Source organism: Hyla sarda, chromosome 1 (genome assembly GCF_029499605.1).
Source record: "Hyla sarda isolate aHylSar1 chromosome 1, aHylSar1.hap1, whole genome shotgun sequence".
In the NCBI taxonomy this organism is placed as follows: Eukaryota; Metazoa; Chordata; class Amphibia; order Anura; family Hylidae; genus Hyla; species Hyla sarda.
The window spans coordinates 612,361,831-612,375,792 of NC_079189.1; the positions used below are offsets into that span (position 1 = coordinate 612,361,831).

A 13,962-nucleotide genomic window follows, 5' to 3' on the forward strand; every position below is an offset into this window, starting at 1 on the left:
TGTAAATTAATTCTTTTAAATGTAATTTTCCTTTTTTCTCCTTGTAAGGGCTATAGCCCCTTCCGTGTTTCTACCTGTGGCCAGATAGGAAGGGGCAGCACATTCCCTGTTGTCCATCCCACCTGCTCCCAGCAGCCTATTTAGTGAAGAGGGGCCCAGCGCACAAGAGAGGGGGCCGGCACACATAATAAGAGGGGGTAGCACATATAATAAGAGGGGACCGGCACACATAATAAGAGGGGGCCGGCACACATAATAAGAGGGGGCCGGCACACATAATAAGAGGGGGCCGGCACACATAATAAGAGGGGGCCGGCACACATAATATGAGGGGGCCGGCACACATAATAAGAGGGGGCCGGCACACATAATAAGAGGGGCCGGCACACATAATAAGAGGGGGGCCGGCACACATAATAAGAGGGACCGGCACACATAAGAGGGGGGCCGGCACACATAATAAGAGGGGGCGGCACACATAATAAGAGGGGACCGGCACACATAATAAGAGGGACCGGCACACATAATAGGAGGGGGCGGCACACATAATAAGAGGGGGCCGGCACACATAAGAGGGACCGGCACACATAAGAGGGGGGCCGGCACACATAATAGGGGGCGGCACACATAATAAGAGGGACCGGCACACATAATAGGAGGGGGCCGGCACACATAATAAGAGGGGGCGGCACACATAATAAGAGGGGACCGGCACACATAATAAGAGGGGACCGGCACACATAATAAGAGGGGGACCGGCACACATAATAAGAGGGGGCCGGCACACATAATAAGAGGGGGCCGGCACACATAATAAGAGGGGGCCGGCACACATAATAAGAGGGGGTCGGCACACATAATAAGAGGGGGCCGGCACACATAATAAGAGGGGGCCGGCACACATAATAAGAGGGGACCGGCACACATAATAAGGGGACCGGCACACATAATAAGAGGGTCCGGCACACATAATAAGAGGGGACCGGAACACATAATATGAGGAGCCCAGCACACATAATAAGAGGAGGCCGGTATACATAATAAGAGGGGGCCGGCACACATAATAAGAGGGGGGGCCGGCAAACATAATTAGAGGGGGGGGGGGCAGCACAGATAATCTTCCACTTCCTGCATCTTCTCTCTACAACTATTATGAGTCTGGCCTTTAGCACAGAGCCCGACAACCGGGGACTCACCATAGCTGCAGGAAGCAGAAGATTGTGTGTGCTGGGCCCCTCTACACAAAACAGGCTGCATATATACATAGTGATAATCGCTAAGTGTATGTGAAAATTACAAATTGGCTGACCAACTAATCAACCAACCGATAAATCGATTACAAAAATAGTTGACAACTATTTTCATAATCGATTAGTTGCCGATTAATAGATTAGTTGTTTCAGCCCTATTTGTCAGCAAAACTTTTTCCACATGTGAGCTCTTCGATGTTTTATAAAATCTGATTTCTGAGTACAACATTTCCCACACTCTAAACATGAAAACGGCTTTTCCCCTGTGTGAGTTCTTTGATGTGTAATAAGATTTGATTTCTGAATATTTCCCACATTCTGCACATGAAAATGGCTTTTCCTTTGTGTGAGTTCTGTTATGTTGAATAAGATTTGATTTGTCAGTAAAACTTTTTCCACATTGGGAACATGAAAATGGCTTCTCCCCTGTGTGAGTTCTTTGATGTTTAATAAGACCTGATTTATGAGTAAAACATTTCCCACATTCTGAACATGAAAATGGTTTCTCTCCCGTATGAGTTCATTGATGTTCAATAAGATCTGATTTCTGAATTTAACATTTCCCACATGCTACACATCAAAATGGCTTCTCTCCTGTGTGAGTTTTTTTTATGTTGAACAAGACTTGATTTGGCACTAAAACTTTTTCCACATTGGGAACAGGAAAATGGCTTTTCCCCTATGTGAGTTCTCTGATGTTTAATAAGATCTGATTTATGAGCAAAACATTTCCCCTATTCTGAACATGAAAATGGCTTCTCCCCTGTGTGAGCTCCTTGATGTTTAATAAGAACTGATTTATGAGTAAAACATTTTCCACATTCTGAACATGAAAATGGTTTCTCTCCCGTGTGAGTTCTTTGATGTCTAACAAAATCTGATTTATGAGGAAAACGTTTTCCACATTCGGAACATGAAAACGGCTTCTCCCCTGTGTGAGTTCTTTGATGTATAATAAGATTATATTTCTGAATAAAATATTTCCCACATTCTGCACATGAAAATGGCTTCTCCCCTGTGTGAGTTCTTTGATGTTTAATAAGATCTGATTTCTGAGCAAAACATTTCCCACATTCTGAACATGAAAATGGTTTCTCTCCTGTGTGAGTTCTTTGATGTGTAATAAGATGTGATTTCCGAATAAAATATTTCCCACATTCTGCACATGAAAATGGCTTCTCCCCTGTGTGAGTTATTTGATGTTTATTAAGACCTGATTTATGAGTAAAACATTCTCCACATTCTGAACATGAAAATGGTTTCTCTCCTGTGTGAGTTCTTTGATGTATAACAATATCTGATTTATGAGTAAAACATTTTCCACATTCAGTACATGAAAATGGTTTCTCTCCTGTGTGAGTTCTTTGATGTCTAATAAGATGTGATTTCCGAATAAAATATTTCACACATTCTGCACATGAAAATGGCTTCTCCCCTGTGTGAGTTCTTTGATGTTTATTAAGACCTGATTTATGAGTAAAACATTTTCCACATTCTGAACATGAAAATGGTTTCTCTCCCGTGTGAGTTCTTAGATGTATAACAATATCTGATTTATGAGTAAAACATTTTCCACATTCTGAACATGAAAATGGTTTCTCTCCCGTGTGAGTTCGCTGATGTTGAACAAAATTTGATTTGTTAGTAAAACATTTTCCACATTCGGAACATGAAAACGGCTTCTCCCCTGTGTGAGTTCTTTGATGTCTAATAAGATGTGATTTTTGAATAAAATATTTCCCACATTCTGCACATGAAAATGAGTTCTCTGCTGTGTGAATTCTTAGATGTGTGACAAGATTTGATTTCAGAGTAAAACATTTCCCACATTCTGAACATGAAAATGGCTTTTTCTTATTTTGCTTAACATCCTGTGATGAGTGAGAAGACAGGACCTGTATATAAGGATGAGATGACAGATCTTGGCTGTGAAGGGCTGAGGGTGTATCTGGGATAATGGAATGTTCTTCATATGTATCTTGTGTGATATCATCATCTGCTTTATAATCTGAAGATATAAGATTCTCCTCTGATCTCCTGGTACAAGAATCTGCCAAGAATAAAACAGTAAATTTTTGAGTATTAACCCCTTACCGACCAGCATTTTAGTTTTGTCCTTATCTCTTTCTAAGAGCCATAACATTTTATTTTTCCATCTATAGAGCTATATTAGGGCTTTTTTTTTTGTGGGTTCAATTTTACTTTGTAACAATACAATTCATATCACCATAAAATATATTTAAAAAAAACTGAAAAAATGTTTATTGTTTTTGACTTTGCTACTCCAAGCACTTTAGTAGGATAGGGACCGGCACCATGGGGACATCCTATTAAGGAGGTGGGCACCCTAAGAAGCAGGGACAGCGGTTTGGGCGAGCTCAGGGCCGCACTTCTTACCAAATGTGACAATCAGACTGCTGCCGCCACCCGCTTCTCTCCCCCTGCCTGTCCTGGGTCCTCCTGAGTCCAGTCCAACCCCCCCCCATCCTCTGGCCAGAGACCGCCGCTGCCCGCCTCTCTTCCCCTGACGGTCCTTAGTCCAACCACCGCCGCTGCCCCATTACCTCCCCGGTTTTATAATTAGCTGTTCCCGGGGCCCGGCGTCCTGAGCTGTCACTGTGCGCACTGACAGTGACGTGGCGTTGAGGACTTCACTCGTCATTGCGCAGCGCACAGCGTAACGCAGGACGCCGCAGGAGCCAGAAGTAGTGCGGACCCCGGGAAGAGGTAATTATAAAACCGGGGATGGGGGAGGCAATGGGGCAGCGGCGGTCTCTGATAATCGGTCGATCCCTACTACTTATATAGGTTTCATTTTGTTTTACTTCTGGTGAAAATTAAAACTGTTTGCAAAAAACTTAGTATGTCCTCTTCTGACCCCTATAACTTTTTTATTTTTCCGTATATGGGGCTGTATGAGGGTAATTTTTGCGCCGTGATCTAAGTTTTTATTGGTACCATTTTTGTTTTAATCAGATTTTTTGATTTAACATTTGATTTTTAAATTAACAATATATTTTTATAGTTCGGGCATTTATGCACACGGTGATACCACGTTTATATTTATTTTTATTAACTTTTTTTTTTATGAAAAAGGGGGGGGGGGTGATTCAAACTTTTAATTTCATACACTGTTCAATGCTATGTCATAGCATAGCATTGATCAGTGTCATCGGCACTCCGAGGCATGGAGCGATCGAGCAACGATCGGACACCGAGGAGGAAGGTAGAGACCCTCCTCGCGTGTCCTCAGCTGATCGGGACACCGCGGTTTTACTGCAGTGATGCCGATCACCCCAACTGAGCTGCCGGGAAGCTTTTTCTTTTTTTTTCATTTTAGACAGGGCGATCAACTTTGATCGCCACGTCTAAGGCTATTCTAAGGCTATTCATCCGTTATTAAACATCTGTTTTCTGTGTAAAAACGGATGTATAATAACAGATGAAATAACGGCTGAATAACGTCCATCAAAATAATGGGAATATTCATCGTTTAAGACCCGTTATAACATCCCTCATGTACGCCCGTTTTAAAACCTCTGCCTACAGACTTTCACAGCCGGGACTACTACTACTCCCATCATGGAACAGACTTGTTTCCATGATATGAGTAGTAGTTCCCTGGCTGCGGGAGTCTGCCGGTGGCTGGGGAGGCTACATTAGTGTTTGTACTACTACCCCCATCATAGAACACACTCTGTTCCATGATGGGGGTTGTAGTACAGGGGCTGGAGGGATTGATCGCACTGGAGTGACCCGATGTGAGACCCGATGTGATCAGAAGTTATTAAGCAGGGGAGCGGGCAGCATGATCCACATCCCTGCGATGTATCATGTGTTTTTACTTTCATTTTTAAATCCCCAGTGGGGAGCCCTGAATGACTAAGGAGCCATTCAGGGCTCCCGGCAGGGTTTTTAAAATGAACTTTGTGAGTGACAACGGGGGCCATATATATATTTAATATATATATTAAAAGCGCTGTGGGGGGCAAGATATATAGCACTTCAGGGGGGGTAGACATATAGCCTATATATCTAGCCCCCCATGCTCAGAAGTAATAACAGATATTATAAAAACTGTGCAAATGGATGACATAAAGGCTCATCTGTTTGCCATAGACTTCAATGTTAAAAAAATAACGAGCATTAATTTACATGTTTCAGATTCAGTAGTTTTTTTATTGAAATTTTTTTTTCTTTCTGATGCATATTAAACGAACATTTAAACAATAGATTGCACATCTATGAACGACTCTTTGAGGAGAGCCAAGCCCTCTGTTCTTCTTTCCGCAATCAGCAAACATATAGGAATGGAGTGGTTTGGGGGGGGGGGGGGGGGTGAGAAGGGGGGCGGGAGAAGGGAAGTAACGGGAAATAACGGGAAATAACGGGAAATAATCGGCATCCAATAGTAAACACAAAAAGCATATCCATGTTCAGATGTCCAGAATAAAATTGTACAGTTATACATAAAACTATATCATTGCTCAAATGCATTGGAAAAGGCACATAAAAGGAAAAAAGTCATGTGAACCGGTCTTTTATAGAATTGTGGAGTAGAAAGATCAAGTAGCCATACTATTATAGTGTGTAGAGGAGAGCCAACGTTCCCAGCGCTTCTGGAACTTGGGAAAAGTACCATTACCCAGGGAGATTGTTTTTTCATATAAACACGTAACATTTATCTTATTGATCAATTCAGTCCTAGAAGGGACCACCGGAGATTTCCAGACATTAGTGAGGGATATTTTTGCTATAACACAGATAATACTTACAAGATCCCTGAATTTAGGTGGGATAGATTGCATGTGAATAAGAGTGCCAACCCAGGAGACCATGCGACCCGTAATTTCAACACCTCTTCTAGCAAAGTTTTACAGGAGGCCCAATACGGGACAATGAGTGGGCAATCCCACAAGACATGTAGAAGTGTACCCCGATGGCCACAGTCTCTCCAGCGTAGGGGGGAAGAATCAGGGTATATGCTGGCAAGGCGGTCTGGTGTATAGTACCAGTGCAAGGTGGATTTGGAGATAGCTTCGCTGTGTGAAAAGCCTGTTTCCAGTCTTGGTCGGTTATGTGTACTCCTAGGGACCTCTCCCATGATCTAAATGGGTGTGATTTAACAAAAGACTTGGAGTGGGTATAAGTAGAGTAGATCAATTGTAAACCTTTTATGTTGCTACTTAGGAAAGCCAACGTTGGCATGTGAGGATTAGTTCCCGAGGGAGTCAGTGTGTTTAGAAAGTGTCTAATCTGTAGGTACATATAGAAATCCTGTTTAGGTAGGGAGAATGCCAGCTGTAAGTCTTGGAAGGACATTATTTGTCCCGCAGTGTATAGGTGTTTCACCATTAAGATACCTCTGTCCGTCCATCTACGTATGTCTAGTTGTGGAATGGAGGCATGAATGAAGGTGAGGGGGATAGAAGCACAGTCAGCTAAATTGTGAGAGTCTGCCTTAAGTGAGTATTTTTTTTTTCCAAGCCTCAAATGTCGCTCTCACCACAGGATTAATAAGTGGGGGTGTTGAATTTGTGTTCCAGAAGGGCGCCCACAGCATGTCCGATATGTGATATGGATAAACATCCACATGTTCAATGTAAACCCAAGGGATCTCCAAGCGGCCCTTCCACCATCCTCTCAAGGAACCCACTAACGTGGCTATATAATACCCATATATGTTCGGTATCCCCAGGCCCCCCACCTCCCTATCTTTAGATAATATCGAAGCCGCCACTCTAGGTTTTTTATTTGCCCATATAAAGTGTGACAACACCCTTTGGGCAGATGAGAAAAAGGAGGTTGGGACTTGGATCGGTACCGTTCTAAATATGTAAAGAAGGCGAGGCAGAAGCAACATTTTGAAGGAATCTACTCGTCCTACCCAAGATATCGCATATTGAGAGAGTCGCTTAGTCTCCTCCTCGAGGTCTTTCAATAAGGGTACATAATTGAGTTGGTAAAGCAATTTGTGGGGAAAAGCTAGTTTTATGCCTAAATATGTCACGTCTGAGGTTCTCCAATCAAACAGGTGAGAGGTTTTAAGGGTGTTTATCGTGTCAGCGTTTAGATGAAGGGGGAGGGCCTGTGTTTTGGATGCGTTTAAATGATAGTAAGAGATCCTACCAAATTTCTCTATAATTTCCAGCGCAGCTGGAGCGGATATTGTGGGTTTGGTGAAAGACAGGATAATATCATCCGCGTACAGCGAGATAATGTTTGTTCTTCCCCCTATATCAACTCCATGGATTCGAGTGTCCGCCCGAATTGCATATGTTAAAAGGTTCCAGACATAGGATGAAAATAAGGAGAGATAGGGGGCACCCCTGTCTAGTACCATTGGTAATGTTCAGGGGTTCAGAGAGGGCACCATTCACTAAAATTCTTGCAATAGGGCCCGTGTACAAGGACTTAATTGCTTGGAGAATTGTTCCCCCAAATCCCAAATGTTGAAGGGCCGAGAAGGCGTACGACCAGCGAAGCCGGTCAAACGCCTTCTCGGCGTCCAGGGCAAGGATCAAAGCCGGGGTACGACTCCTCTCAATGTGGTGAAAGACATCAATCAAACGTCGTGTGTTGTCCGATGTCTGCCTGCCCGGCACAAAGCCTGACTGGTCGGCATGGACCAAGGAGGGTAGTACTACCGCCAAGCGGGATGCAATTATTTTGGCGAATATTTTTAAATCTTGATTTAAAAGCGATATAGGTCTGTAATTTTGGGGGAGATCTTGGGACTTCCCGGGTTTAGGGAGAGTGACTATCAACACTTGGAGGTTTTCTGTGGTGAAGGAGTCTCTATCAATGGCTAATTGGAAGAAGTCTCTGAGAAATGGGGAGAGAGTGTTACAAAAAACGTTATAATATAGATTGATGAACCCATCCGGGCCGGGAGCTTTCTGCGGTGGGAGAGATTTGGTTGTTTTCACTATTTCTTGTACTGATATAGGTTTCTATGAATAGAAGCCTCTAGATCAGTTGGCGGTGGGTGTGAATATTTTAGATTATATAAGGAGGAATAAAATGTTTGAAAACTATTGGCTATATCAGTAGGGGTATAGGCGTCAGAGTTAGTAACAGGATGTCGGAGGCGAGCTATGTGAGAACGTTCGTGCCTCTGTTTAAGGCAAGACGCTAACAATTTTCCCGACTTGTCATTTTGAGAGCAAAACCGGGCTTTAGTTCGCCTCAAATTTTTCTCATATTCAAAAAGCAGCAAGCCTCTGAGCTCCTGTCTGAGGGTGGTCAAGTGAGTGGCTAAATCAGGGGATGGGATGACTTTATTTTGAGCTTATAATTGTTTCAATTTAGATAGTATTGTCTGCATTTGTGCTTCCCTTTTCTTTTTGCAAATAGCCCCATATTTGATGAAAAAAACACCTCATGTAGGCCTTGTGACAGTTCCACAGTGTGAATGCATCTGTTTCACTGGTGGCGTTGATGTTAAAGAAGTCGGTCAGGTTGGCCTGCAATCTCTGGGTATGGTCAGGATGGGACAACAGAAAAGGGCTTGCCCTCCACATGTACTTGGGGGAGACATTGTCTCTTTCATGCAGTGACAGTGTGATAGTAGCGTGGTCTGACCACGATATTAAATCAATGGAGGATGATTCCAAACTGGTCAGTAGAAGTCTGTCAACGAGGAACAGGTCTAGGCGTGAGTAGGTATTATGGGTCATTGAGTGATGAGTGTATTCTCTTTCTGAAGGATGTAGAACTCTCCAAGTATCGTATAGGTCGGCTGAACCTAAGAATTGAGCTAAAGAAGTGGGAGATATCCGGGTCTCAGTAGTAGAGTCAAGGTGTGGGTCCACCACCAGATTAAAGTCTCCACACATTATGTGTGGACCATTTTTAATACAATTTACTGTTTTTAAGACTGTGTGCAGAAATCTATGTTGACCTAGGTTAGGTGCATGAATGGATAAAAGTGTATAGGGGCATTATTAATAGAACATGTTAGTGCTACATATCTCCCATTGGGATCGCTAAAAAGTCTCCAATGTGAAAGCTACTGTATTTCTAACAGCTATGAAAACTCCTCTAGCCTTGGTTTTAAAGTGGGAATGAAATACGTATGTGTATGCGGGATGTTTATCTCTAAAGGCGTCTTTTTCTAGAAGGTGTGTCTCCTGTATGCATAAAACATCCGCCCCTTTCTCCATCGCCTCCCTCCACATAAAAGATCTTTTGTGAGGACTGTTAAGACCGTTCACGTTTTTTGATATAATCTTAATAACCATAAATGAGAAGAAAAAGCATTGTTACACGTATTAAAACAATATAAGTAGGTGACCGTAGGCGCCTCCCAGCCAGCACCCCCGGGTCGTATGAGCATGAGCAATGAGCTATGGACAAATATACGGTATGCCATTTCTCAAACATAAACAAATAACAAAGTGCAAACCAGTAAGATAGAAAAAAGGATATCGCAGGTAGAGGCCGAAGCCTCATTCCCTGAGTGGGGGTAATGTTCATGCCGAAGCCGGACGACGCCACACAGCGGACAAGCCCCTGAGAAAAGAATTAAGGTGGTGTGGACCAGAGTCAACGGTCCGAGGACCAATCATCGTGTACTTTCTTAGCCTGTTTAGGCTTGTCCTTTTTGTAATCCACCGGAATGTTTCATTTGCGTAGAAGAGCCGTACCCTCCTCCAAATTCCGAATAATGTATTGTCCCCGTGGCGAGTGATTAAACGAACAGGGAATCCCCAACGGTATTGAATCTTAGCAGACCGTAGGGCGGCGGTAAGAGGCTGTAATTCTCGGCGAAGTTGCAAAGTAGTTGCGGACAAATCAGCATAAATGGCCACCTGATGGAATGGGGCGGGCAGGCCCCCATTAAGGCAAGCATAGTTCATCAATCTTTCTTTAACTGTGTAAAAGTGAATCCTCGCTAAGATATCACGTGGCACTGTCATCAAGGTGTCTGGGTCTGGGCACCCTATGAGCACGATACACCTCTGTTTCCTGAGGGGTGCACGAAGGCAGGGCAGCTTGTATAAGAGAACACACATATGCTGGTATTTCTGAAGGTGCCACCGACTCCGGCACCCCACACAATTTAATATTGTTGTGCCGACTTCGATCTTCCAAGTCGGCGACCTTTGCTTTCAGGTTGGCCACCTCTTCCTCAACTGCATTTTGGGAGTCAATAACCTCATTGTGTGAAACAGAAAACTCTCCAAATCTGACTTCAATGTGATCTACTTGGGCTCCCAGCTCCTCCAGTGTCATGTAAGGGGTTAATTGCAGCCATCATGTCCCTTCTGAAGCTTTTTTGCAAGGAAAGGAGCATACTTTTAAGTTGGGTATCAGTAACTGCCGGGTCATTAACAACAATTTGTTGTAATTCATCACAGTCAGCAGTAGGAGATAACCCTGCGATCCCTGCTGCAGGCGGCTGATCAGAGCGCTGCTGAGCCCGGTGCTGAGATCTCTGAGGCAGCGGGGAGGGGGAGGTAGAGTCAGACTGCCGTGGGGAGGATGGAGGCTCCGTGACAGCGGAGAAGGTGCACACTTTGTCCCTGCACGCCGGGGAGGCAGTAGGAGATGGAGGGGCCGAAGCTACAGTGTCCGCTTCCTGGGGTAAGTAGATTACTTGCAGTGCTGGGTCTGAGAGTGAGGAGGGCGGCGTGCTTATCCCCTTACTGCACTGTACCTCTGAGTCCCGTTCCTCCTCTGCACCATCTTGGGATCGAGGTCTCTTCTGAGTAAAGTAAAACTTAGCCAGGGATTTGTGGTTTCCCAGCTTTCTCCTTCTGGTGGGCATGATGCTTGTTTATTCCCACGTCCGTTGGTGTCTTTCTGTGCTCCGGTCGTCGCTGTGGGGTAGCTATCAGGGGCTGTTAAGAGCAGAGCTCACTCACTGCGCAGCCATTCAGTCCGCAGGCAGGCCACGCCCCTCCCTAATTTACATGTTACTTATGACAGAAGGAAAATTTGTGCATGTGCCGTTTTTTCTTCCGTCACAAATAACATTCTTTATTCATGACAGGCTATAATGGGTCATAACAGATAATCAAAAAATCAGAACAACTTTATAGTGTGAAAGGAGCCTAAGAGGTTAATACCGGGCATCACCACGATCGGTGATGTCCGGTATTAGCCATGGGTCCCAGTCATTGCTAGGTGCCGGGACTGACCTACTACCCTTACAGGATGGTAGCGGGTGCAGGACGTCCTTAAGAGGTTAAAGTTTTGTGACCAACGTTTGGCATTTCATGCTGGAATAATTATCCACAAACCATTTTCAATGCCCTGGCTGAGGGAAGGAAACATTTTTACCCAAGATTTGACGGTACATGGACACATCCATTGATCCTTTGATGCAGTAAATTTCGGTTCAATGTTTTTATTAAGGTATTTTCAAAATTAGAACTTAACATAGAATACAATAACAATGAGTCATATTTGATGCGGTAAATTTATTCTGTCTCCTTAGCAGAAAAACATCCCCAAAGCATAATTTTGGTTTCATGTGACCACAACACTTCCCCCCTGCTCTCCTCTAATTCATTCGAATGTTCATGGCCAGACTTCAGATGGGCCTTTACATGTGCTTTCTTGAGCAGGGGGACCATGCAGGATTTCAGTTCCTCTTGGTGTTGTTTACCTGCTGACTATGGCCCCAGCTGCCTTGAGATCATTCAGGATCCTCCCCTATAGTTCTGGGCTGATAGTTTTCCTGATCATTCAGTCTCCATGAGGTGAGATCTTATATGGAGCCCCAGACCGAGGGTGATTGACAGATGTTTTATGTTTCTACCATTTGTGAATAATCGCACTAACTGTTGTAAACATCTCATCAAGCTGATTGGTGACTCTTTAGTATTCGTTATGGTGGAGAGTTTGTAATCTGTGTAATACTGGTGGTTGGCAGCCGCCAGCATGTACAGCATTCCGCTGCGTACATTGGCCGAACTTCCAGCACGGCTCCTCCTCCTCGCTGCAGGCTCCGGACTTTTCCCTCAGGCAGCGACAGTGCCTGGTGCATCCAGTAGGGGCCACATGTGGTCCGTCTCTTTAAGGGTCTGTGCGCACCTCTTATTCTACTCCCCCTACAATCCATGACCCACATCACCTATTTAAGGACTCTCCATCCCCCTTTCCTTGCCTAAGCAATATTGTAGTTTACTGCAAGCGAGGGTGTCTTCTGTTGTGTTCCATGTACCAGTTTTCTGACCAAGCTTCTGTTTCTGGCTACGTCTCTGTCTGACCCCTCTGCTCCAAGCTTGTTCCATCTCTCTGCACCGGGGCTATTCAGCTCTGCTGTTTTAACAGCACCAGCTCTACTAAGCACCTGACCTGATCTGCCACTGGTGGCTCCTATTGTAAATGGTCAAAACCTACCCAAGCCTATGTAGTATGTTACAACTCCAGTCAAGCTACAAGTCAGGGTCCTACATTCTGAGGACAATGCCTTCTATGTCTGCCAGACTCTACAGATCCTGTCCTTTTAGGACTGCCATGATTACAACAATATTCTCCAGTCCTGGATTGGCATACAGGTAACATTCTCCAGTGGGGGACTTAGAGCCTTATTTCCTGCTTGTCTGAGATGCATCACCTCATCTGGTACCTATAAACCTGTCTCGCCTGCCCCCGCAATATGTGGCATATGCAGATGTTTTTTGTAAGAAGAAGGCTGAGACTTTACCAGCCCATTGGTCCTATGATTGCCCGACTGATCTTCTACTCGGGACTTCTCCACCTCTTGGAAGGGTTCATCCATTATTCTTCCCGGAGACACAGGCTATGGCTGAGTATATGAAGGAAAACCTTGAGTTGGGATTTATCCAGAAGTCTACTTCACTGGCTGGAGCCGGCTTCTTCTTTGTGGCCAAGAAAGACCAGTCACTGCTTCCCTGCATAGATTATTATGGACACAACAAGATCACAAAAACAAGTACCCTCTGCCTCTGATATCTGAATTGTTCGAACATATCCGAGGCGCCCAGATATATTCACCAAGTTGGATTTGCAAGGATCATATAACCTGATCCACATCCGTGAAGGTGATGAGTGGAGGAAGGTTTTCAACACCTGTGATGGTCACTACAAGTACCTGGTCATTCCTTTCAGCTTGTGCAACGCTCCCGCAGTATTTGAAAAATTTGTGAATGACATCTTCTGGGACTTGTACAACTGTGTAGTGGTTTATTTGGATGATATTCGAATATACTCCCCCCGACTTGTCCACTGAGCGAAAGCAAGTGCGCCTTGTCTTACGACGATTATAGGAGAATGGACTGTACGCCAAGATGGAAAAGTGTGTCTTTGAGCAGTCCTCATTACCCTTCTTGGGATACATTGTCTCCTGTTCTGGCCGCAAATGGACCCCAACAAGGTATTAGCCGTCCTGAACTGGCCTCGTCCTTAGGGGCTCCGTGCCATTCAAAGGTTCCTGGGGTTTGCCAATTTCTATAGACACTTCATCCCAAACTTCTCTTTCCTCACAGCTCCTATTTCTGCTCTGATGAAGAAAGTGACGGATGTGAAGAAGTGGACCCCTGAAGCAGAGTCAGATTTCTAGCATCTCAAGGACTGCTTTGCTGCCTCTCTAGTTCTTCAATCATCCAGATACCTCCAAACAGTTATTTCTTGAAGTTGACGCCTGTTGCAGAAGAACTCTAAAGGGAGGTTATCTCATGTATTCATCTGCGGACAGGAACTATATCTTGAGAGCTGCTTGCTATCAATTTGGCCTTGG

General features: G+C 44.4%; 1 pseudogene; it reads right to left on the minus strand.

Moving 5' to 3' along the window:
* Positions 1–924: 924 nt before the first annotated feature.
* The window catches only part of LOC130306824 (uncharacterized), a 77,673-nt pseudogene continuing 64,635 nt past the window's right edge, over positions 925–13,962 (minus strand).